Genomic DNA, 26,500 nt, shown 5'->3' on the forward strand with positions numbered 1-26,500 from the left:
CAGCTCATTCCATCTGCTTTGAAAAAATGACTGTTCATTTTTGTTTGCTTTTATATTTGTTAATATAGATATAATCTTTGCCCCACAAATCAATAATCTAGTTTTATTCCACGAACATTTTATTAAAAACACTGTGCTTTATTTTCCACAGACACCTAAAAATGAGATACATCCAATGTTTGTCAATGGAGTACCGAATTGAAAAACAGCAGTATTATAATTACTGGTTACAATATTAAGGAAATTTAAGTTGGGTAAATTTTGGAAAGGGCAGTTAAAAACATGTCTTCTAGCACAAAAATGAGAAGAAGAACTCTTCTGGGAATATTATACTCTTGTATTTTTATTTGTACAAAACTGCAGCCGTCGGCGGTAGGAAGCGTTTTGTCCCTCAGTCAGAACCTACTTCTGCCCTGAAGCTGGCTGTGCCAATGTATACTCACAGGTGACAGGGATCTCACAGTTAGAGTAAACCAAAGGGATTTGTGAGTTTGATTTCACATTATTTCTCATTTGGGCAGTTTTCAGCTTAAAGTGCTGGTAGCACTTTTATTAAGCCACGCAATCTTATCTTTCTTTTTGAAATTTTTTTTATGAGTAATTTGAGTGAAGGCTCCCTTTAGTAGCACTGACATTCCAAATTTTTGTTATTGTTATCTGGCCCATATCCACATCACTGCGTGCGGTTCTAATCTGCAGTGACTATGGTAAAGTGCATAAACCACGTCACAGAAGCACAGAAAAGGCTTCAGGTCAGGCACTGCACAGCAGCTGCAACTGCATTCATACATCAATGTGTGCTTCTATAACTCGTCTCATTTAATTTGATTAAATCAAAACACTCAGAAAATAGAGTGCTTTTTATAGTTGAGCCACTGACTTTTTTTTTTCAAAGAGGAGAACACTGTGAGGAAATTCAGAATAGGTAGTGAGTCTCATTCAATTCTATCAAAAAATATATATATATATATATACACACACACACACACACACAAATCTCCCACAGCAACAAACGTGATTTTTATTTTAACTATATTCCAATCCAATATCTCTTTTCAGAGAAGATATATTTCTGCTTGGAGAAGCAGATAAAACAATAATGGCTTAACAATATGTTCATCTTCTCACAACCTATAAAAAACAGATGTGGATTTGTACTTTCACTGGATAACTAATACCCCGATCTATATGAATAAAAACATGGTTTCAGATCAGTTTGGGGGGACAGTATCAATTTCATCATTTTGGTTATACATGAATCATTACCTGCACAAGGACATTTCTTTAAGCAATTAGATTTTGTTTTTGTTTTTTATTTTTGTTTTTGTTTTTTGTTTGTTGGTTTGTTCATTTCTGACCCAAAGTTCAACAAAACCTGTATCCATTGTCTCACCTTAGAAGAATTCCAAAAACAGCCGGGTCATGAACATGCCCTCTTTTCTCTGCACTTCATGTTACAGCTAGCCAAATGAGCAAAAGTAAACAAGCAAATGTCTGAGTGAAAGGCATTTGGAAATACCAGAGAGATCACCCATTATTTTTACAAAGCAAAGTGAAGAAAAAGCACTTTGGAGGATGTGAGAATGACATGGATGTGAAACAAGTATACCCCTACATCTAGCTTCCATATTTGTTCTACACTATACCTAGGAAACACCAATATTGAGCAGTAACCAATAAAGTTTCTAATTGCATTGGTCAGTCAAAGCCTGTAACTCTGATCAAATATACCACAGACACCATAATAACTATTTGCATGCTTCAGAAATTTTCTAGACTAAAAATACCGTGGAGAGCCTGACATTTAAATGTTGACATAATATATTCCCACAATAGAAACGAAATAACTTTTGGATCTCATGATTTTTTTTTCCAGTGGTGAAATAAAATCAGATCTTCAAATTCTTTCAGACAAAAGCACTGATATTTATGAAGAGAACCTCCTTTTTGTATTTTAATATTATTATAATTGATAATAATTAAATTTAAGATAACTGATAAATTTAATTTAACTGAAAATCTAAGTATTATTGTTGCTTCAGAACAATTTATGGAAAAAAGACCATGAGTTTACTCGTGTCTGAAAATTCTGCTGGACCATAAGCACGGATGATAGGTTTACATGGTTTTCCTTGTCAGTGAAGTTGGCATTTCTATACATTTTACAATTACTTATTCACAGCAGTCTAAGTTTTGTATTGTAATAGGAGGGTACATTCGATTTTTAAAATTTCTCTTTATGCACTATCATCTGTACCAAAGACGTATACCACTTCCAGTTCATTCGTACTATCACTACGTTGAAAGGATATTGATGTCACATTCGGGCTTAGCAGGAAGTCACAACAAGAAACTCTGGCAACAGATGCCAACCCTAACTCATGATCCTAACTTACAGAAGATTACCTTTTTATAACCCAAGCGTGCCATTATTACCCTCGGAACCCTCACCAAGTAAGTAGGAAAACGACACTAAGAACAATTCGGCCCAGCTGTCTCTGGTCCATTTCCCTTTCTACCGCCTCTCGTGCATTCAAGCAATCTAACTTGATGAATGATCTTCCAGTTGGAAAGATGGGGACTTCACACTGTGCAGACCCAAAGATCTGTCTTCCAAAGGCTAACCACCACTGTATCCTTCATTCCTTTAAATGTCGTGTTTATTTGAATATATTAAGAATAATATCAAGGTAATTTTCTACATATAAAATTTATGTTTAATTTTTTAGGAACCATCATACTGCTTTCCACAGTGGCTGTACATTTTACATTCCCACCAACAACGCACAAGGGTTCCAATCGCTCCATACCCCTGCCGACACTTGCTATTTTTTGATTCCGGGACAGCGAACCTAATGGCTGGGAAATGGTATCTCACTGTGGTTTGGATTTGGGTTTATCTCATGATTAGAAATGTTTCGCATCTTTTCATGTCTTTTGGCCATTTGTGCATCTCACTGGAGAAATATCTATTCAAGCCCTTTGTCCATGTTTTAATCAATTTCGGGGAAGTGGAGTATTCTTGTTGAGTGTTTCCATCCCTCCTCTTTTTCCCTCCAAACACCCTCTCCGTGTGTTCTCACCCCTTCCCATATATTTAAGCTCCTTCTGCTCCACAGGCCTCCAAAGGGAGGCCGAAGAACGCGATGTGCCACTGGCGCATGTGTGTGTGCTGAGATGTTTTCCTGTTCCTTTTGTATTAAGCTATGAATGGAATTAAACCTTACTCATCTTTAATATTTGGATTAAAATGGGATCCTTCACGGCATCCTTATCTCAGATAATCCTATGTCCTACATGAAAAATGGGAGTCCTGAGGGAAACAGGATGTTCCACACAGAGCGTGGGCTGACAGTGCTGACCTCACTCTGGCTGTGTGGATTAAAGGATCTCCTCATAATCAGAGTTGTAAAAGATTCCTGCAAAGAAACTGGGACTGAAGAGTGTCCTCAAAATAGAAACACATAAATCAAGAAGAAATTGCAATGCTGACACTTTTCCTACTCTGAATAAGCAACTTTCATTATCCACATTTCAAGGTAAAAACCAAGATAGTTCATCCAGATCTGAACAACAGACAGTTTAAAACTTCAAATGATCAAGAACACTATTTGACCCCTGGATAAACATTGACTACTGCTAACAATAAACTTTACCATACATGTACACTGTGGCCTGAGAAACTGAAGAAACCAATAAGATTCAAACACTTAAAAAGTAAGCCTCAGCACTTAATAAGACTGGCAATTATTTATAATTTAAAGAAAGAACATATTAAAATATAGCAGCACTGTATAATAATTTGCAGAGATGGAACGTAGTCATGACAGCATCTTGGGTCCTGCAGAGTTATGCTGGTTTGGCTTAGGTCAACGTACAAACAAATTATTTTTCTAAAAAAAAGAAATACAAAAAAAAAAAAAAAAGGTCCTAAAGTTTCTGACTAGTGCTGTAATTCAACAGAAAAAAGAGTAGAAAATCTGGGACGAAGCTCGAAATGTAAACATACTCGATTGCACTTCTGAGAAAGGTGATTATATAATGATGAGGTAGAAATTACAGTAACTGATTTCAGGGAAGACATTTAAGCTTTGGAAAGCGCGTTTTGTAACACGATGTTTGTGCATATTTGCAGCCTCTGGGGTTTTGTTGTTGAAAACAATGTATGTCACCTCTCATCTCTGCCCAGACGCAGACGGAGAACTTTCTAACACATTTCAAAATATTCCAGAGTTTAGCCTCGGTTTAAATTCATTTGATAATGAGGCAAAAATTCAACTTTCTTTCAGTTTGTAAAGATAGTTAAGTTTAAGGAAGATGGGAATTCAAAAATGGCATTTCAACTGTTTGAGGTAAAAAAATTTTTCATAGTTTGTGGACCTCATTAAAATAAAGTCTAATGATTTAATAAAGTCCATATTGTCCTTCCATTTAGAACCACACATTTTTTGATAGTCTTTTAAACTATTATATCCAGTACTGAAACCAAACTGTGACATGAACTGAACCTAGAAGGAAATTTTCCAAGTACTTTATCCTAAATATTAAGCCAAGATTTTAGAAATCATGATGGATATTCAATCCTATTATTCTAACTTCAAGCTGATAATTAACATGTTATTAATATAATATTTATTATATTTAATCCATTCTATTTAAGTAAAAACAAAGATATTCTACATCATTCATAGGCAAAAATGTTTTAAAATATTGTTTACTTCAGCTTTATCTCATCTTATGTAAATATTTTGTATATATACTGAATGTGCATAAATATATATATATACTTGCACATTAGTGCTAATGTATTTATATATAGATCATATATAAATAAAATATTCATATTTTGGGTATATACTGAAGATTTTCTAACCCCACTTGGATCCCACAAGCACCTCAAATCTAATATGTACAAACTGAACTCCACACGATCACCTTTCAAAAACCTGTTTGTCTGCCTCCCCTGTCTTATGGAAGGGTACCACCTGCTGCTCACTTGCCTACATTGGAAGGGTCACGGTCCTTCGCAGCTCCTCGTTCTTCCTTTCATTAACATCCATACAGTCCTGTGCACTGTGGCAGCCAGAACCCTTTGTCCTCTTCCTTCAACCCTTACAGGCCCCATCTGGCGTGACTTCTGCTCTCCTCTGTCTCACTAATTACAAGAACCTCCTACCTGACCTTCCTTCCTACAGTGCTGCTGTCTCCCGACCCCCAGTTCAAGCCGCAGAAAAGTGATCTTTCAAAAGCAACAAATCATAGGCTGCATCTTCTTAAGAGCACTCAGTAGTTTCCCATTGCCCTTGGATACACTCCAATCTCTTCTTCTTTAGCAGCACAGTGCCTGCTGGCATCTGTAGTCTCCCCTCCCTCACACTCTACCATGGAGCTAGTCAGCACTTTTTCCATTCTTCACGTGGCCCCTGGCCTCTCTGGTGCTCCACACACATGCCCAATCTCCTAGCAAATGGTACCCGTCCAGAAGTTCTCTGTGCAGAGGGCCCCTGCTAGGTGAAGCCCTCTCAGAGGGTCCCTGCGCCTCCTTTAACGTACCACTTTGAACACACGAAGACACGTCTGATGAATAATTTGAACTGCTTCCAGAACAAGAACAAGGTCTACATTGCTCACTAGGGTAGACTTGGTGACTTACACAGTGTCTTACCCATACCACACCTTTCGTTAATTGATGTGAATACGCATATGAATACTACTGGTATAATTTTACACTCGGTTCAAAATAAGCTCTCTGTTGTCCAATGTGCATTTGTGGGATAAAACTCACCTCCTCTTTTCTTTTTCCACCTATAGGATTATTTTTGGAAAACTATTCCTGCTAGCTGTCTTACACTGTTACTTCTATCTCTTAAAACAGATCTTCTACATTCAAACCTCCCTATCATGAAGTATCAAATATATTTACTTTCTTGTGTGCCATGTTTAAATGTATTTTTTACTCGTGCTCAATGATCATCATCCCCCTTCTCAATCCTTTCCATCAGAAAGTTGTTAAAAACAAGATACTTGATGTACTAAAGCAATGGGGAAACAGATTAAGTCATGAGTCAAAAACTTCTCAACCAATTAGTTAAAATGTTGAGAGAAAGGACAAGTTTTCTGACCACCTGTTGCCTGAGGCCGTGATAATACTTCCCATGGAAAGGTATTGTTCCATGACATCTTTTTACTTTTTTCTCATAAGAGTATTTAAATTTCCAGTATTTTGCATACTATCTTAAATACATTAAAGTATCTTAAAGCTTTTTTAAAATTTTTAATAATGCCATTCACTAATGTATAGATTTGTAAAACTATGGAAACTTTGAGGAAGAAATTTCAAACTTAATATGGTTGGCCCTCCGTATCTATAGGTTCTGTACCCATGGATTCAACTGAGGATGGAAAATATAAAAATAATAATGATAGCAATCATAATAATAAATAACAATGGCAATAAAAATTAAACACGAATTTTAAAAATACAGCCTAATAACTAGTTATATAGCATTTGCTTTGTATTCTGTATTATGAGTAATCTAGAGATGGATTGAATGTACATGGGAGAATATGCATAGGTTAGATGCGAATACTATGCCATGTTAAATAAGGGATGTGAGCAGCTACAGATTTTGGTGTCCATGGAGATCCTGGAACCAAATCCCTCTCAAATACCAAGGGACAACTGTAGTCAATTAGACCACTTTTGCATTCTATTTGAGCCAAAGAACAAGAGACTGAATTTTTAACATATTTTTAATAACTGCACAGCTCTTACCATCAATGTCAAGAGTACGGGGAAAAAAATGAATGAATCCTGCCTTTATTTATCAGCCAAGCTGTGAGAGAGTAGTCTTCAGAGTACTGGTCCAACAAGGTTGGCAATTAATGATGCAATAAAGGGTAAACAATTAACTAGTGTAATTAAAAAGATTCTGAATCTCATGTCTAAATGTTACCCCAGACAGCTGGATCATTTGCCTGAAGAAAAGTTTACTCTCTGATTTTTTTATAAGAAAAATAGAATCAATTTTCATTCTCATACTCCCTGTTTAGATGGTAAAGAAGGTTCTCCAGAAAATATACATTAAGCTATTTCAACTCTGCTAAGGTATGGTATGCAATTTAATTTTGAAAATTCTGTCAAAACATTGTTCATCTGTAGCACTGCTTTCTTAACTGTGGGACGATAATTTCCTGTGTAACAAATTCCTCAGAAAGGTTCCTAAGGAAACGAGGCAAGAACAGCAAACTAATTCCAGGTTTAACATGACAGCAAACGGCACAGAGGAGGGCAGGGAAAGCTCACTCACGGGAGACACGTCATAAATGATAGCCTCTAAAGACCGACTGTGGAAGAAGGCAGCCGTCACATATACACTAGCATTAATACTTGCCTTTCTCTTCTGTTTCATCCTCTTGAGAAAATATGTGATTACGTACTGTCTATGATGCTCTAATATGGGGTTAGTTATATTTTTCTTTTGATGTAGCACAATATTTATTTACAAGATGGTTGTAAGGATATAGTGTCTTAAGGGTTAAAAACAGAGGCACCAGAAGCCTAGAAGAGCATGGGTTCAAACATAAAATGGAACAACAGATTTTTCCCTTCTTTTCTTAGACACCAGAAGATTAAAAAGCCTTATAAGGTATGTACTGTCCTCAGTATCTCCCCTTCCCCAAATGATGGAAGGATTGATTTGCCTCCCTCTTGGCTCCTAACTCTCACAGCGAAGGCTCTTACAAGAGAGGATGACTTACCTTCACTAATAAAAGAGCCATCAGTCTACCAGCCACTCCTCTGAAAGCAGGAGGAATAAACCTCCTTTTAGGGACTGTCCCTTTCCTCAGCTGGTCCTGTCCTGAGAATGAGAGAGTCAGTGCTTTTTTCACTTGACGCTTTTTTGTCACCTATTATGAAGCAAAATAGAAGACACAAAACTCCACAGTGAAATATTCAAGTGAGCTTAGGGGCAGGCAGAAGACCCCACACACACGCCGGTGACTCAGGGCTTACATAGTTAATAACAGTATTTCTGAAGTATATTAATAATAATATTCGAGCAATAGTGACAGGAAATGTGTGAAGTGACAGTATTAATTCAAAGAGCTAGCACTCCCTGAGGCTTACTCTGTGCCAGGCTGTGGGCTTCACATTCTTATTTTACTCGCCACAGAAGCCCTCTGAGAACACGCGCTCTGTAGTTACCATCTTATAGATGAGGATCAGGGGTGAGAGAAGATGATGACCTTCCCCACAGTCTAGATCAACAAGAGGAACTAACAAGTCCTGGGCAAGGGTTTAAACCCAGGAAGCAGAAGCAGCACAGAGCCAGTTTGCCTTTTTTTTTTTTTTTTAACGAGACAGGGTCTTGCTCTCTTGCCCACGCTGGAGTGCAATGATGCGATCATACCTCAGTGCAACCTCCACCTCCTGGCTTAAGCAATCCTCCCACCTCAGCCTCCTGAGTAGCTGAGACTACAGGTGCACATCACCATGCTCGACTAATTTTTGTAATTTTTGTAGAGATGGGGTTTCACCGTGTTTCCCAGGCTGGTCTCAAACTCCTGGACTCAAGTAATCTGCCCCCCTCTGCATCCCAAAGTTCAGGGATTACAGGTATGAGCCACCATGCCTGGCCCAGTCTCACTTTAAACATAATACATAGGTGATTTTATGGAAATTTTAGGAAGCACTTTGCTTTCAAAGCTGTCTTAAATAATTTTTGTGTTTGATACAAAAGGGGCTTAGAAGAGAATAGAAAGCCTTGAAATTAACATCGTTGAACATTAACATTTTGTAGTAGTATTTTGCTAAATATGTCAATATTATTAAAAATGAGGACTTTCTCACTGATAAAAACGGATTAGCCCATCTGCTCATGAGATGCGATTTTTTTAATTTAAAAAAAATTAAAGTTTAGTTAGGAAAATAGTAGAAATATTTTGTAACATAAGGAAGAAAATCAGAATCCAATAATATTCTGAGTTAAGTATTACTCTGTATTTGAAGGGTACTTAACAGGATTTTTCTAGCAAGGAAAGTCCTGGTCTGGTTTCAAAATATCCTTGAAAATATTAACTAGCCAAGTGACCTCAGGTGAGCCTCTCTAATTTGTTGCTGAAATGTATGTGAAAATCTTTGGAAATGGCAAAGCTCTTTATGAATGTTACTAACATTAGGTGATGTTATTCACAGCACTCATCAATCTCAACTTAGCAGGTAGCGTGAGGAACAATGGGAGGCAGAGAGGATGGCACTAAGGGGAAGAACTCTCCCAAGTTCAAGTTCTGATTTACTGAATGAAAAATATATCAGGGCACGGACAACTCTTAATCACAGTAAAGGGCCTTTTCTTGCTTTAGAATGAAAATAATGTAGTCTTTTTCTGCTACGATCTCTTTAATCCGTGTTAGATCCTGGATGCATGTTCATAGGAGCATGCTTTCCACCAGCTACCTGTTACACGCGACACAAATTGAAATGTGTTAGAAATGTGTCCCCTAGCCCCCTTTAAACAGGAAGAGCAAACTGATTTCCAAATGCAGGATGCTCTAGACAGTGTAAGCAATTACAGGAAAAATAAAATATTGTAGTTGAAAAGGAAAAATAAAAACATTTAATTTGACTTTAATGTATTGTTAAGGAAAAGGAATGCACCGCGGTGCATGTCAGATTTTATTGTTTCTGGGCATCCCCTCAGGAGGCTATTGAACTGTAGACCCTGATTCATAGGCTGGCGTTGGGTCTGAGTGAAAGAAACAATTCCATTTCTTGACATCAGTGGTCCTTTTCATTCATACCACCTTCCACTGTCAGATGAACTGCAAGAATTTGCCTTAGGCGTCTATCTCTCAGATGGATTCGGGGTGAGTTCTGTAAGTACAGAGGACGTAACGCACAATGGTCCTGTAAAGAGTGGGGAGATGCTGAGAACACAGGGAGATATCAAAGCTTGAGTGACACAAATAACCTGAAATCACCTGGGGAGGCTTGGGGACCCCGGATGCCCCACCAGCTGCGCAGACTCCCAGGCGCCAGCGCGACATCTGCTTTCTCTCCTCCCCTGCAGCACTTCACAGAGCCACCCGGGTGTGAGAAAAGACATTTGACGAGGATGATGAATGAAAATGATACTTTACCAGTTCTTTCTGCAAAAGAGCCTGAAATACCCTAAGATCATTTGACAGAGGTTTCCCTGTGAGAAGGCAATCATCACTGACTTACAAGGGAGCCTCCATCAATACAGTATACAGATTAAAAAAAAACAACAGTAAAAGAAACTCATCATAGAGTCATAAGGCTTCAGAAATGTGCTATGGTTTTATATTTTTCTTTTTTTTCTTTTTTTCTTTTTTTGAGGCGGAGTCTCGCTCTGTTGCCCAGGCTGGAGTGCAGTGGCCGGATCTCAGCTCACTGCAAGCTCCGCCTCCCGGGTTCCCACCATTCTCCTGCCTCAGCCTCCCGAGTAGCTGGGACTACAGGCGCCGCCACCTCGCCAGGCTAGGTTTTTTTTTTTTTTTTTTTTTTTTTTTTTTTTGTATTTTTTAGTAGAGACGGGGTTTCACCGGGTTAGCCAGGATGGTCTCGATCTCCTGACCTCGTGATCGGCCCGTCTCAATTAGGTGCTCGAAATGTGAGTAGAAGCGACTATGACTTCTGTTCAGACTGAACTTCCAAATGCTGGAAGCACGGTAAACTCGGCACAAGAAGCACTTGTGAAGGAATGGGGTTCTAAAGAGCCTGCCATGGACCCTTTCCACATCTACTAAGGAGTTTTGGCATTATACCATAAGCCCTCTGAGTATAGCCAGAAACAAACAAACAGAAAGCCAGCATCGGCACCTGGGGGATTGTCAGAAAAGCACTCTCAGACCCAACTCCATCCTACGAATCAGAACCTACAGTTCAGCAGGCTTCCAAGGGGATTCCCCAAAACCATAACATCTGCGATGCATGGCTATGCATTCCTTTTCCTTAACAATACATTCAAATGAAATTGAATGTTTTGATTTTTTCCTTTTCAGTTGCAGTATTCTTTTTCCTGTAATTGCTTACACCTTCTAGAACACCATGCATTTGGAAATCAGTTTGCTTTACCTACTTAAAGGGGACTGGTGGTCACATTTTAAGGCATTTCAAATTGTGTTGTATGTAATAGGTAACTGGTGGAAGGCATGGGTGTATGAACATGCATCCAGGCTATATCAGAGATTAAAGAGATCTTAGCAGAAAGAATGGTGACGGCAACAGTTGAAAAGTGCTTTAGAGATCTGTCTTATTCAAGCTATCATTTAAATTCATGCCAAACACACCTCCACCCTAGTCTTTCCCTCCAGTGATCTCACTTGGTTTTAAAAAAATACATGCTGTTAGAGGTTCCAGTTACTCCCTGAGCAGGTGGGAGGATGGCACAGAGCTCTTCAATCACTCATCTGCAGAGTTCGGGGATGTTTTGAGTAAGAAAGTCATTATACAACAACAAATCCTCTTCTATCACATTTCACTTGTGAGTAATTATTGTGTTCTAGCAAGTGAAGGATTAACAGACCTTCCTCGCAGTAAGAGAGAGCACAGCAGGTGCTTCCCCCTCACCTTCAGGGGCCTCTATTTGGTTGCAAAATTCTGCCTGTGTTTGAGTCCGCATCTCGCCCTCTCAGATAGTGAGGATACACGGTGACCTCCTCCATCCTGAATTAAACTAATAATTTCTATCTTCCTAGAAAAAAAATAGATTTGCTATGTAACAAGACTGGGGTAAGGGGCTGATATTTAGTTGGCCTACCGAGTTTAGTGCTTAGTTTAATTCTAACTAATGCCATGCACATGAAGCATCTTCCTGCTTTTTTCCTGGTCACATCATATAAAATCATAGGTGTTATTTAAGCAGTGTCCTGACATCTTCACTTTATCCTTCTTCATCACACTGAAATGCCTTAAAATGTGATCGCCAGTCCCCTTTAACTAGGTAAAGCAAACTGATTTCCAAAAAAAAAGCCTCTTAAGTATTATTTAATTTTTAAATAAAGGGATATTTATGACCCATAAAACATTGGGGAGACAAGGAATAAAGTGGAAAAAGTATATTAAAATAGTGAAATACCATTTTTTTATGTCTTGTGTGGAACTTAGACTACTCTGTGAATAATTTAAAGTGGTGAAACAGCATAGTATACTATATTCCAGTCTATCTTTCAGACTCCAATCTTTTATCACCTACCTAAAATCCCGGTTTCCTCATCTAGTATGCTTCTGCTTCCAATTTAAATCACTTATCATTTTATACACAGATAAAGTTTAAGCTCTATAGCTTATCATGAGAGGATCCCCTTTATAAGAAATGCTAGTTATTTCATATTGTTTGCTGTTGCCAGGCATTGTACAAGCACATTCCATATATTAATGCAATCCACTGTCTGATGTAAGTTCAATTATTCCCCACCTGAGAGGAAATTAAAGGAGAGAAAGGTCAAGAAACTAGCCCAACGACGCAGAGTTAGAAAGCAGCAGAGTATGACCCCAATTCTGGGTTTATAGAGTGGGGAAAATGTGGTCCTGCCTAAGACCAAAAAAAAAAAAAAAAAAAAAAAAAAAACTCTTAAGTATTATTTAATTTTTAAATAAAGAGATATTTATGACCCATAAAACATTGGGGAGACAAGGAATAAAGTGGAAAAAGTATATTAAAATAGTGAAATACCATTTTTTTATGTCTTGTATGGAACTTAGACTACTCTGTGAATAATTTAAAGTGGTGAAATAGCATAGTATACTATATTCGGTTTGCACTTAAACTTGTATCTCCTTCCCTTTAATATATAAAAACAAGTCACAAACACAAATATTCTACAAATGCATATATACCATGGACTTGGCAATGCTCTTATGTAGACAAAGGGAGATCCATAACTGGATCCTATACATACCCTAAGATCTAAATACAAAAGAAACTAAAAGAAGTCAACACAGTTGATAAAGCCCTTTACCAATGCCACTGCGCTATATATTTCCAGTCATTTCTTCATGCATTCAATCACTCATTCTTTAGTCAGTTAAATGCAGTCAGCTGTGTACCTAACTCTATACATGCAACTATACGAATAGGAAAGAAACAGAGAATTGAGTCTTTGGGATTGGAAACTGCAGAAGGATTGTGATCTATCTGAAGAGTATGTAGGTCAAGGTTATTGTTAGCTACATATAACAACATAATCCCAAATAATACTGGCTGCAAACAAATAGTTTATTTCTTAAATTTTAAAAGTGGCAGCAGATGGTCCATATTGGTTTAGGAGATGCAGATATTCATCAGGTCTGCTGAAAATTGTACCAATCTTAGAACATGACCTTCCTGGCCAAGGTTCAAGGTGTCTGCCAGAGGTCCTGAACATTATACTTGCATTTCAGGTGTCAAAATGAAGTGACAAAAGGAAAAGGAATGTGCCTTCCCTTTAAGATGATCCCCCTAAAGGATTACACCAAATGCACACAGACATTCAGTGCACTTGGTCTCACTGACACATGCAGCTGCAAATTCGTTTGGGATACCCGGGTTCTATTCCTCGACAGTGAAGAGCGAATGTCTATTGGGAAGCAAATGTCAGTCCCTCATACGTGGAGACAAAAGAACCGGACCAAAATCAACTACTTTCAACGTTTTCAGTATATCAAACCCGTCAGACACAGTAAGGTCCTTCCACAACACACCCTGGCCTTTCTAGTCCTTGCGTTTTTGTTCTCGGTATTCTGTTTACCCAGAATGCCCTTTTTTCCTTCAAATGTTAAGATCCTACTCATCTTTATTATTTGATTTAAAAGCTACTTTCTAACTGAAATCTTTCCTAATCCTTCCTTGCTGAACTTGACCTTTCCTAGTGATCCCTACCATCCTGGCTTGGAAAACAGATCATTTTAAACAACTCTGTTTCTCTCATTATATTACATGCTCTCGAGGGGCAGGGGTCATCATCCATGTATTCATTCATTTACTCAACAAACGTGAATTGAGCAACTATTATGGTCACCTCCATTCCATGTTTTGTATATACAAGATATTTTTTAAAATTTATTAAATCATGCAATTACACTTATGCAGATTTGAAATAAAATTTTAACAGCATTCTAGGTTTCACAATCCGGTGAGGAGTCAAGGCAATCAGGGATCATCTGGGCTTCCATCTATCACTGCCCAAACTACTGGCTAAAGAGCTTGCATGAAGAGAGAGCCCTCGCTATGTGTGCCATTCAGGTGCAATCCTAAAAGGGACAGAGCTGGTCAAAGACAAAGATTTGGCACATTTGATGACATGAAGAAGTGCTCTTAGAGGGCATTTTCCTTTAAGTAGAAATAATTCATATTAAAATATTTGAGGAGAGAAAAGGGGAAATCCCCACCACTGGAATAATGTAAATAAATATTATAAGTCATGGATGTTTACTCCTGTTTAGTATGTCTTGGTTCTTCCCAGTGATAGTTACTCTGGGCTTTTATTGCCCATACAAAAGAGAAATGCAAAAAAAAAAAACTGGAATCTCCTTAAAAAAAAAAAAAACTAAAAAAAAAACATAAAAAGTTTTCAATTGTTTGTTTGACTTTGTTTTGTTTTATTTTGTTTCAACAAATCACATTTCACAAAGACTGTTTTTACACTGCCATAGGGAAAGCATATTGTTTAAATAAATTACGAAAAAGAAGTCAAAATGTATGCCTTTTTTAATAATATTTCCTGCATACTTGAAGTATCACTGAAATCCCAAATATTCTTGCAAAAGAATGCTTTCTAAAAATCATATGGAGAAATATGCATCTATATGTAATTACTATTATTTTAGAAATAGATAATATGTGGATAAAATATTCATGAGTAGCTACATATTAAAAATAAAACTATGCTCATATCTGCTTATATTTATGACCTCTTAAATTTATTACTTGAAATATCATATTCTTTTGATTTATACATAAATTTTTAAAATTTGATTCCATTTAGAATATTTTAGCCAATTTAACCTCAATGTGTATAATAAGGTAAAACAAGCAATTGATGATTTTATTTCTTTAAAATGCCTGACATATCATTGATATAAACATGGCCCAAAATCCGTATACTCATAGATATCAGAATTGAAAAAAAATTTTTTAAATGTGTCATTATTTATTTGTATGAAAATGAAGTATGCCTATTTTATAGATGAAACAATCAAAACTCAGAGAAATCAAATTATTTGTGCAGGATAACAAAAAAATAGTGTGTCTATTACAGAAATTTAGTAATTGCCTTTCAGAATTCCTTCAGTAATGGCTATGATTATAATACAAAATTACAATTGCTTTCAAAATCAAATGTAAAGATTAAAAGTAGAAGGTTTAAGGGTATAAAAGTTTTTTAAAGGGTATAAAAGTTTTATACCCTTTTTATAAAAGGATATAAAAGGGAATAAAAGTAAAAAGTTTAAGGGTATAAATTTATACATTAACCAACAAATATCAGTTTTTGTGGTAAAGTATCTTTAGAGTTTTTTTTATTTATGTTAGTATCTCAAATTGTAGTGGACGTAAGTCCCTCACAATGCCTTATAGAGTTTCATATTTAAATAAGTTTCGAGATTCAAAAGCACATGATATACAAAAGACTGGCCTTTATGGCAGGTCTACAAAAGTCTACAAAAGTAGACCTGCCGTAAAGAAAGTAATTAACTTTTTTTAAAAGCTAATAATTTTCTGACAAACATGAGCAAAAATTCCTTTATCTTTCAACAGCTCTCAACTTCCTAGGTAATTAGTCATTCCTCAGCACACTCTTTGGAAAAACTTGAGAGTGATTTAATCCATCTTGGCAAATCTCTGGGAAGAAGACATCTGCTGGTGTGATATTTCTGTCTGGCTTCTTATTTAGGTAACACTAGGATACGGCCCCCTTCCCCAAGAAACTGATGTGTTCTCCTCAATAAAGGGATCATCCAGATGTTCCCCAAGCCATAGAAGCACTCAGGCTCCATGGGTCATGTGCATATTATCCAGGCCACTGATACTTGCCTAGGTGGTAGAAATACATTTAACATTTAGATAACAATGGCCAGCAGACCATTAATGAAGACTCATGGTGGGCTGCTGTGTTTTACATGCAAAGCATGTTTTATTTATCTAACAAATACTTCTATGATACTTAAAATGCTCCACATAGTATTCCAAGTGCTTTATTTATCTGAATTTATTTGATCTATACAACAACGCCGAGAGGTAGACGCTATTATTCTCATAACAGAATGAAGCAACTGAGTATCAGAAAAGTTAAGGAAATAGCTTGAAGTCACACAGCTTGTAAATTGCAAGGCTGAAGTTTGAGACTAGACAGTCTGACTGCACATAGTTCATGCTCCACTTAGAGAATCATCCACATTCTCTGCTGCTGTAGAAAGGAAATGCTAACAGGACTTCCTCAAATCTCACCTTGTCAATGGTCAAGCCTTCCTACTATCACCTGTAACACATCATGACCTGGAAACTCATCTGAAATGCAGATGCTCAGCCCCACCCCAGACCTGAAGAATCATGCTTAGCATTTTAGCAAGATCCCCAAGGGGTTCCCCTGGTAAAAGTAAATGAAATTTACTGGGAGATGAACCTAATCACTCCAATTTCTTATTTCAGCTTTGTTTTCCAGCAGATACATCCTAAAACTTATGATGTGCACATGGGTGACCTCTTTACTGCCTTCCCTGGGATGGAGGCCAGACTGACCAAAAATCAGTTAAAGAAAGAAGAGCCGGTAGAAACATAGGCCATCTGCAAATGGAATCAGTCCAAAAAATAAATTGAGAATAAACTTAACAGCACTTTAAAGATGTTTGGAGAGAAAGTAAATGTTAACTAATGATCAAAAATTACATTTTGTAAAATAGACATTGCCCCTAACAGCAAACGTTATTGCTTCTAAAAAGATACAGTTGTTGCAAAAGCAGGTTTCATTGAGTTATTTTCCACTCAGTACTGAAGCATCAAAAAATGGTTGGTCTTTACTTTCTGCATAATTAAATCTGTTATGAATTAGTTAATAATGGACATCAATACTCACTCTTCTCTTACCCAATCTCTAAAGAAACCTCTTTTTTGAAGGGTTCTAAAAATAGTTGATTAAGGCAATTAGAATAACTTAACATTCCCTTTCCTATTTTTTTTTTTTTTTTTTTTTTTTTTTTGAGACGGAGTCTCGCTCTGTCGCCCAGGTTGGAGTTCAGTGGCCGGATCTCAGCTCACTGCAAACTCTGCCTCCCGGGTTCACACCATTCTCCTGCCTCAGCCTCCCGAGTAGCTGGGACTACAGGCGCCGCCACCTCGTCCGGCTAGTTTTTTGTAGTTTAGTAGAGACGGGGTTTCACCGTGTTAGCCAGGATGGTCTCGATCTCCTGACCTCGTGATCCGCCCGTCTCGGCCTCCCAAAGTGCTGGGATTACAGGCTTGAGCCACCGCGCCCGGCCCCTAATGTTTATTACTAGAAATAAAGACAGTCTGTTGAGTAGCAAGTTGTATGTAGCCACAAATAAATATGGATGTTAAGAAAATCTAAAAAAATCACAAACTATACAAGCAAATCTTACGAAACAACCAGAAAAAACTAATAATAAAAAACACAAATTTAAACTGAAAAGCTGTCATTATGTCAGGGTTATTTTATATTTTTGCAAAATATTAGTAAGAATTTGAAAATTCATTATTATATAGGTCCTTCTTAAAATATACTTCAATGAAGTTTTAAGGAACAAAATCCCTTACCTTTGGATTCAGTCTTATTAAAAGAATATTCAACAATAAGTATAACTGAATTCAATATTCAGTAGTTCTTGCTACAGACTAGCTCTTCACAGTTAATCATCCTTTTATTCATCACACACCATTAAAATAACTTCAGTCCCTTAATAAAGCTAATCATAATATAGTAATTATATGAATCATCCTTTGATTTGAAGAAATCCAACAACTGATAGTTTGACAATGGAATGAATACATTTTCAAATGAAGAGATGGATTTTTTCCCTAGTTCAAACAAGATTTTGACATTGTGGTGCAGCATGACTTTATCTAAGAACCACACAGAAAAAGACCATAGCTAAACTGTGCCGAATTTCCTCCAGAGCATGGCATAGGGATAGTCATTTCTGAGGGTCAAAGCAGGCCTGGATACCCAACAGTTGGGTCTTTCTTTTTTGTGTTTATGATACTAAAACTAAATTTCTCCAAGTCAAATATATCAATTTAACAAACATTTAATGAATACTTAGGTATCAGATATAATGCAAGAATAAATAAGATTTAGACTTTTGGAAATTTACAACAGCACATTAATTCTAAGTCAACAATTATGCATAGGTAAAAGGAACACTATACACATGTATTAATAGTGTATAGTCAGTTCAAAATATCTGGGAACATGGTGATTTCATTTATGACACAAAGGATTTTCCAGAAAGATTTTTTAAATTCTTAATTTTGGTGGAATGCGCTCATTTCTTTTGTCATTTTGGTGTGACCCAAGTCCAGATGAGAGATTGCTAATTCCATTGTCTTCGTCAAACATCAATGTAATGCTATCAGGCGGCATACACTTGCAATCCTTTTCCAAGTGGTGATGATGTATTTGCAGTGATCCACTTCCACTTCCTGAAACAATCAGAATGTTGAGTGTGTGCTATGGAATAGAGCTACCTGATGATAAGGAAGAGGTGGATGTTGAGGTGGGCAGGGTAATGGTGAACCTTAGCCTTAGTCCACTTGCCCAATGCCCCAACACGATTCACTCCTTCTCCACAAAGATCCATACCAGTCACTCAATGAGCATGAATCCAGAATCCGAAACACTATCCCCACACTGTGTCTTCCATTTTCAATACAAAGCATTCTATTTTTCTCCACTTATTTGGATAACTTTAGCTCATGAAACCATAGTCATATAGAGATAAATGCAATTGAGAATAATCTTTCAGATCTCGGGATCCTTTAACCCCTATGCTTTTTGGGAGAAGACTCGAAACTATTGCTAAACATGTACTTCCATGCTATCTTCCCCACTCTCTTTTAAACTATGGCCATTTTAAATTACAAGTGAATAAAATCTCATCCATCAGCTCTATCAATTTTAGCACCATAATACTACCCAAAAGAATGCCACTGCTAAAGAATTCTTTGTAACACTATTCTGAGAAAGGGCAGCTTGAAACCTGGAAGATAATGATAGAGCTGAATATAATTCAAATTCATGTATATAAATATAATTCAAATACATATGAATAAATATGTGTGTGTGTATATGTGTGTGTGTGTGTATATATATATATATAATTAGAGTATACAGGAAAAAAAATAGTACCAATCATAAGGAAAGCCCTGAAATTTACAAATCTATCTTCTTTGAGCCCAGGTTCTCTGCATTTTGCACTTATCCCCTGGTAGACTGTATCACTGCTTGTCACGCATTCCAGGTCCCTCCCTGCTCCATTGAACACAGGAGTGGTGACATGACTTGCTTCAGTCAGTGAAAGGCAGCTGCAAGCGTCCTGTATCTCTTTTGAGCTAGATTTTTCAAAGCCAGAGTATGGCCCTGTCTCTTTTTCTTCCGCCATGAAACTCACCAAATTCTAGATAGAGACTGTTCTGTCAGACGGGAGTCTGGAATGAAAATGTATACAGAGGCACTGTTGAACCACAAAAGGCATAGAATGTTAGTAAGAAAGAAACCTTTAGCAGAAATTGTTGTAAGCCAGGAAGACTTGGGGAATATTCATTAGTTCAGGGGAACTTTTGTCTATCCTGATTGATACATGTATCTGCCTTTCCAGCCTGCCTCAGTACTCCCATTCCTACCCCAGGGAGATTTTTTCAGCTCTCCCTAACAAAACCATACAGTAAGCAAAATGTGGGAAAATCTTACTTTACGGTAAATGTGTAATGAGGATAGGCATGTAGAATCTGTGCTTTAATGAGGATCAAGGACTGAAGACAAAAGATGTGTCTCCTAAAAGAATTAGAAGAATATCTAGAATTCCAGAGTTCATGAAAATAAATAAATCTGCTAGTAGGGTCAGAATAGCTGACGAGGAGTTTCCAGACCTCTATTCATAAAAGGCAGTTGTCCTCAAGTGCCTTCATGTTTATTTCAAATCCCATTTCTGAAACCTTTAATCTGGATTTAGCCTTATGGGCAGCATTCCAGACAAATGAGATTTAGATAGATGACTAAATAGGCGTATATGATTACTGCAATGGCCTAAGTCCGTCAATCTAATTATGAGAGTTCTAAGTCACCACGTAGAAACTACAGGTTCCAAAGATTTATTAATTTGCTCCAAAATACGTTTTTAGGAAACAGACTTCTAAAGCAATTATATGACATTTGTTATTCCAAAATGACAGCAAATTTCTTAAATTAAGATAATTAAAGACAAACTTTAAAATTGATTTTACACATTAACCGTTTTGGGGGAAAAAAGAAAACTTGAACATGACCATTTTTTTATTTCATTAATTAAAACTAAATTTTCCTTATATAGAATAATGCCTAATAAAATTTTACTTACCTATTTGCATGTAATAATGGGTGATGGCCTTCTATGTTTACAAATATTTATCAAATATTTCTCTTTGATTTCATTGACAACATCGAACAAAAATAAACATGTATTTTTCCTGAGCTGATTTCACAGTATGTGAAATTATCTCTGATTATCTAAAAAATAATGTATTGGATGTGCAAAACAGTCTTTTAGGTGGGCCTCTGATTTTTCCTCTTGAAATTCATGACCTTGTGTCATCACCTGTCCTTGAATGTGGTCAGAACCAGTGTGTTGCTTCTAACAAACAGAATACAGCAAAGGTGAAGAATGTCAGTCTCGTGATGACATTACATAAGACTGAAACATCTGTCTTACTGAGAAACATTCCCCCTTGCTGGCTTTAAAGAAGCCAGCTGCCAGATTGTAAGCTACGCTGGAGAGGGTCACAGGCAAAGAAGTCAGAGACAGCGCACAGACAGAAAACAGCTGAGATCCTCAGCTGAACAGCCCTCAGGGAGCAGGATTCAACAACCACGTGAGCTTGGAAGCTGATCTCTCCCTAGCAGAGCCTCAGATAAGACCCCAGCCCTGGCTGACACCTTGACTGTAGCCTTGCTGAGGCCACAGCTAAGCTGTGTCCACGTTTCTGACCCACAGAAAGTGTGAGATAATAAACACGACTTGTTTTAAAAAGTCTCTAAATTTGTGAAAATTTGTTACACAGCAATAGATAGCTAGTACAATGAAATTCTCTACTTTTTTTTGCAAAGCAAGAAAAATAAACTCAACCCGCTTCACTTTGATCTAAACTTTAAGAAGAAATCAAATATAATATTAACCCACTTTTGAAATTATCTGTGAAAACGGCAACCAGTCTATTGACTCAAAAGTCTACTAAATCAGTCAGAAAACTAATTCGTGCTTTCCTTCAGGACAACTCATTGTTTGCCACTTTCAGCTGTTAGATAATGCTTTTTGTTGCTGATTATAACATAACAAAGTTTTCTTTGGTGGTTTCTGTAATTGTTAACCTTTAACTGTTCCCAAAATATTTCAAACAAATCAAATGAGCAAATTTGCACTAATACTCTTTACAGTGTTCAAAAGTATGGTTGGTAGGTACATGATCAAAGAGGGGAAGATTTTAATATATGCATGAAAATGTAACTTCTTTCTCCTGAAGAACAAGAGAAACCCTGACTAAGAAGGAATGTTTGATGTTATACATTCTGAGTAAATGATTCAATTTCAAGAGGAATAGTTTACTATGGTTTATTAATTTGAAAACAGCAACCAAACATGATTTCAAGTAAATTTCCCAAATAATACAGCCTTAAAATTACTTTTCCCTTCAAAATGCAAGCAGCTATATTGTGATGTTTTAATTATTTGGACAGTTAATTTCCTTTTTACTTGCTGCATGTGGACACACAGTAACACATATGAGTACAATTCAGTGAAAAAAGCAAAAAGTGATCTATCCTAAACTGCCTAAGCATCCCCTGTGTCTCTCAGTGGTACTTCATGTTCAGCCTCAAACTGTATCTACAACCTGTCCATAAGGCAATTACCTTTTGGAAACATAATATTTCTCATAACTCTTCCAATGAAAAATTGTGCAAAATGTCTATCCTGTCATATTTGATACTAAATGATTTAAATGAACAGGCAGGGGCAATTTCTGAAATAGCTTCACGAATCTACTTACCAGAGTTATCAATCTGACAGGAAAAGAATTCAGTCAAATACATGAGGCCACATAGGTTTCTTTTGTTTCAATTTTCATTAATTTTACTCCGTGGAACCTCTCACATAAGGGAGAATCATTCATCAAAAAATTATGGAACACTGTTCCCTCATCTATTGCTGCGTAACAAACACCCCAAAATGTAGTTTACAACAACACCCATTTTATTGCATTCTACAATTTTGGTGGCTCAGGAATTAAGATATTGCATAATTAGAGCATAATGACGACCATTAGGGATTTAGCATCTTCCTCATTTTACTGGTAATACTCTATCTCATTTCATGATGTGAAATAAATACAGAACAATGTTTGGAGAGTGATATTTAAAACATTTGCTGGGAGTGATTTGAATTTTTGGAACTTTACGCCTAGGTGATTTGTCAGAGGCTATAACAACCTTGCTTCTCTGCACATCCTAGGGAAGTTACTGAATAAGATTGTGTAGTAAAGAAAAATATTGATAGTTCTCTCCTTTGAAGTTTGTAAGACGTTGGGAAGATGTGAAGGGGTCCGTGTGATCTAAATGGCTGGGTGGTAAGTTCATCTGCAAGCTCCACCCACATGTGCGGTGCATGGCCTTGGAAGACACAAGCTGGACTCAAGCGAGACAGTATGAAGAAGCCTGCCCAAGGCGTCTCTACGAGGCTTGGAGTTCCTAGCAGTATGGTGGCCTTGGGCTAACTGAACACCTTACAGCACAGCTCAAAGCTTCAAGAATACTTGTCCCAGTAAACAGCATGAAAACTGCATGGCCTTTTATCACCTACCTTGGAAGCCCCAGAACATTATTTCTGCCCTACTCACTCTCAGTTGGAGGAGTGTCAAAGAACCTGCCACCTTGCTTCATAACCACCCACCCGCAAGCTTTTCCTTTCCTTTTTTCTTTCTTTTCTTCTTTGCAAGTGATTAAACAAAAATAATTAAGAAACAACGCCTATCTTTAAAATCTACTAGGAGAAACCAAGGCAGTGGTATATAAGTATATAATTCATTCTATAGCTTTATCATGTAAATTATTCATGTGCTGCTAGAAACTGTCTTCAGGCTAATACTTTAGTAATCTACTATTTTCTTCCTTCTCAACAATTTGCATGCAATCTTTGAAAATCGGGACTGTTTTTATACCAAGTAATATGACAAAAAATAAATGTTAAATTGTGTTTAAAAGTCTTGGTTAAGAATCCTGTGCCCTACGCCTTAGTTTTCTTATCTGCAAAACGGGATCATTATCAGGCCTACTTCACAGAATGAAATAAATTGACCTGGCATTATCACTAAGTACTAATCGTTCACTACCACTACCTACCAGAGGAAGAAATCTTGCTTCCAGCTTAGGCATAATTTTGCTGCCTCTCCATTTATCAAATTCAAATACAAAGATAAAATTTCATTAAATCACTCACATTTAGAAAGACAGAAAAATGTTTTACATCACATGTTTTCCCTGTACTTGGGTTGCTGACTGATGATATGAAACTGTTTTCAAATCAGATGACAAAAGCAGTCACAGTACTATACTTGTTTATATTGGTTTCTATTATAAGTAATAGACTTTACACACACACATATACACGGAAAGCTGAATGATGACCATTAGGGATTCCGTTTCTTCCAGTAATAGCTTCTTCCTTGTTTTACTGGTGATACTCTAACTCATTTCATAATGTGAAATAATACAGAACAATATTTGGAAAGCGATATTTAAAACATTCGCTGGCCAGGCACGTTGGCTCATGCCTGTAATCCTAGCACTTTGGGAGGCCGAGGCGGGCGGATTACCTGAGGTCAGGTTCAATATCAGCCTGGCCAACATGGTGAAACCCCGTCTCTACTAAAAATACAAAAATTAGCCGAAAGTGGTGGCATGTGCCTATAATCCCAGCTACTTGGGAGGCTGAGGCAAGAGAATCACTTGAACCCAGGAGGCAGAGTTTGCAGTCAGCCAAGGTCGCACTACTGCACTCCAGCCTGGGTGACAGAGCGAGACTCTGTCTCCAAAAAAAAAAAAAGTAAAAGAAAAAGAAAAAAAATTGCTGTGAGTGATTTGAATTTTTGAAACTCTATGACCTGCTAGGTGATTTGTCAGAGGTTATAACAATCTTGCTTCTCCGCACATGCTATGGAAGTTATCTAAATAAGATCATGTAGTGTGTAGTAAAGAAAAATACTGACAGTTTACCCCCATGGTTGAATTAATCTTTCAATTGTGTTGTCAAATAGTCGCTTTTTTCTGTTAAGTGGAATCTTCTCTCTTTCAATGTCATCTGAATTTTTTACCCGACATGGTAACTTTATAGAATCTTTTCAGTGTCTTCAAATTCATGAACTAGGCAGCAGAACAAAATAGTGACATATTTTGCTAATAGCTTCTAATTTGGAAAACAAGTGACATTCGCTTTAAAAATTGCTTATCTGGAAAAGTCCACAGATGAACAGTTTTTTTTTCTTTAAGTGGCCAGATTAAGGAGACACATCCCCACTGCAGGCTATGGAGTGGTCACATCACTGTTTATTACTTTTCAAACCCATAATTAGCCATAAAGAAGCATGCACAAATACTGTATTTATATTTCCCATATAAAAGGCTCTGCTGTTCAGCTACAAAGATATCAAACACTCTATTTTATAAAATTCGTATTTTGTAATTATCTGACTTAGAGCTTACTACATTTTAGAAGAGACACAATGACCCCTTTCATAAGCAAGGAGAAGGAACAACTGCCAGGTTGAAATTGTAGCACTGTCTTAATTTCAAAGATCTGAGTAAAATCTAATTTTCAGTTACAGGTGGGAAGTGAGACCATTTGAAAAGGAAAATGAGTTAACTAGAATTTTTAAGTAACAGATTATGAGCACAATGCTTTTGGATTAAGGGCTTTACAGTCCCTTTTTTTTTTTTTTTTTTTTTGAGACAAATTCTAACTCTGTCATGCAGGCTTGAGTGCAACAGGACAATCACAGCTCACCACAGCCTCTACCTCCTGAGACCAAGTAACCCTCCTACCTCAGCCCCCCAAGTAGCTATTTGCCCAGCTATTTATTTTTAATTTTGGGGGGTGTCACTATGTTGCCCAGGATGGACTTGAATTCCTGGCCTCAAATGATCCTCCTGCCTCAGCCTCCCAAAGTGCTGGGATTACAGGTGTGAGCCACCTCACGTCACCCATGCCCTTTAATCTTGCTCTCATTAATGTGCACCTAGAAAAAGAAAAGCAAGTTTTCTTCTAGGTTTTCCATTATATTCTTTTCTTCCTTTCCTTTAACAAGCATCGTGTTTATATGTAAATGGCTTACATTTTTCCATGTCCATATATGAGTCACACATGATGAAATACTTATTCCTTGTTAAACTAGGTGCACTGTGGGACACCTTTTATCTCAGTGCCTAAATTACCATTGCCATATAATAATAGCACTCAAATTAAGAACCGTTTCCACTAAAATTCTTTTTTTTTTTTTTTTTTTTTTTTTTTTTTTTTTTTTTTTTTGAGACGGAATCTCGCTCTGTCGCCCAGGCTGGAGTGCAGTGGCCGGATCTCGGCTCACTGCAAGCTCCGCCTAACAGGTTTATGCCATTCTCCTCCTGCCTCAGCCTCCCGAGTAGCTGGGGCTACAGGCGCCCACTACCTCGCCCAGCTGGTTTTTTGTATTTTTTTAGTAGAGACAGGGTTTCACCGTGTTAGCCAGGCTGGTCTCGATCTCCTGACCTAGTGATCCGTCCGTCTCGGCCTCCCAAAGTGCTGGGATTACAGGCTTGAGCCACCGCACCTGGCCAAAAAAAATTCTATTTTTAAGAAGCAATATTCATTTGTTGGTCTACTATGTTTCTTTTTCCATGTAGTACAGAAAACTTATGTGACAAAATGCATTCCCAAAGAAAATGATCACAAATTGAGACATTAAAATGTTCTTTATGCAGCATCCTTTAATGACTTTGGACAAACAATGATCACATCCTTTGCACAAAGTCACTGTGATCATTTCAAAGAAATGCATGTGACCTCTTCAGAACGGACAGATCTTGGTCTGTCTTGATTCATGTGCTCATTTCACAAGCATGGGCAACCGAGAAAATGGTCCTTCGCCATTACTTGAAGAAATCAGAAGAACCAGGTTGAAAAGCCCCTTGGAAAATTATTTTTCATAAGTTTCCACATTAAGTACATTATCTGTTGTCATGGCATCAAAAAAACACAGCAGAA

The 26,500-nt window shown here is 37.2% G+C and overlaps 1 protein-coding gene and 1 long non-coding RNA gene across 2 annotated transcripts in view; both read right to left on the reverse strand.

The window, feature by feature from the left end:
- The window catches only part of LOC104679251, a 48,292-nt gene extending 40,474 nt beyond the window's left edge, over positions 1-7,818 (reverse strand). Inside the window, exon 1 of the long non-coding RNA XR_750301.1 lies at positions 7,762-7,818. This is a non-coding gene — a long non-coding RNA (uncharacterized LOC104679251). The remainder of the gene's footprint in view (positions 1-7,761) is intronic.
- FAM155A (family with sequence similarity 155 member A) overlaps positions 1-26,500 on the reverse strand; it is a 704,261-nt gene that overhangs the window by 661,515 nt on the left and 16,246 nt on the right. The gene's annotated exons all lie outside the window — the stretch shown is intronic.

This window comes from Rhinopithecus roxellana, chromosome 18, assembly GCF_007565055.1.
Source record: "Rhinopithecus roxellana isolate Shanxi Qingling chromosome 18, ASM756505v1, whole genome shotgun sequence".
Classification (NCBI taxonomy): Eukaryota; Metazoa; Chordata; class Mammalia; order Primates; family Cercopithecidae; genus Rhinopithecus; species Rhinopithecus roxellana.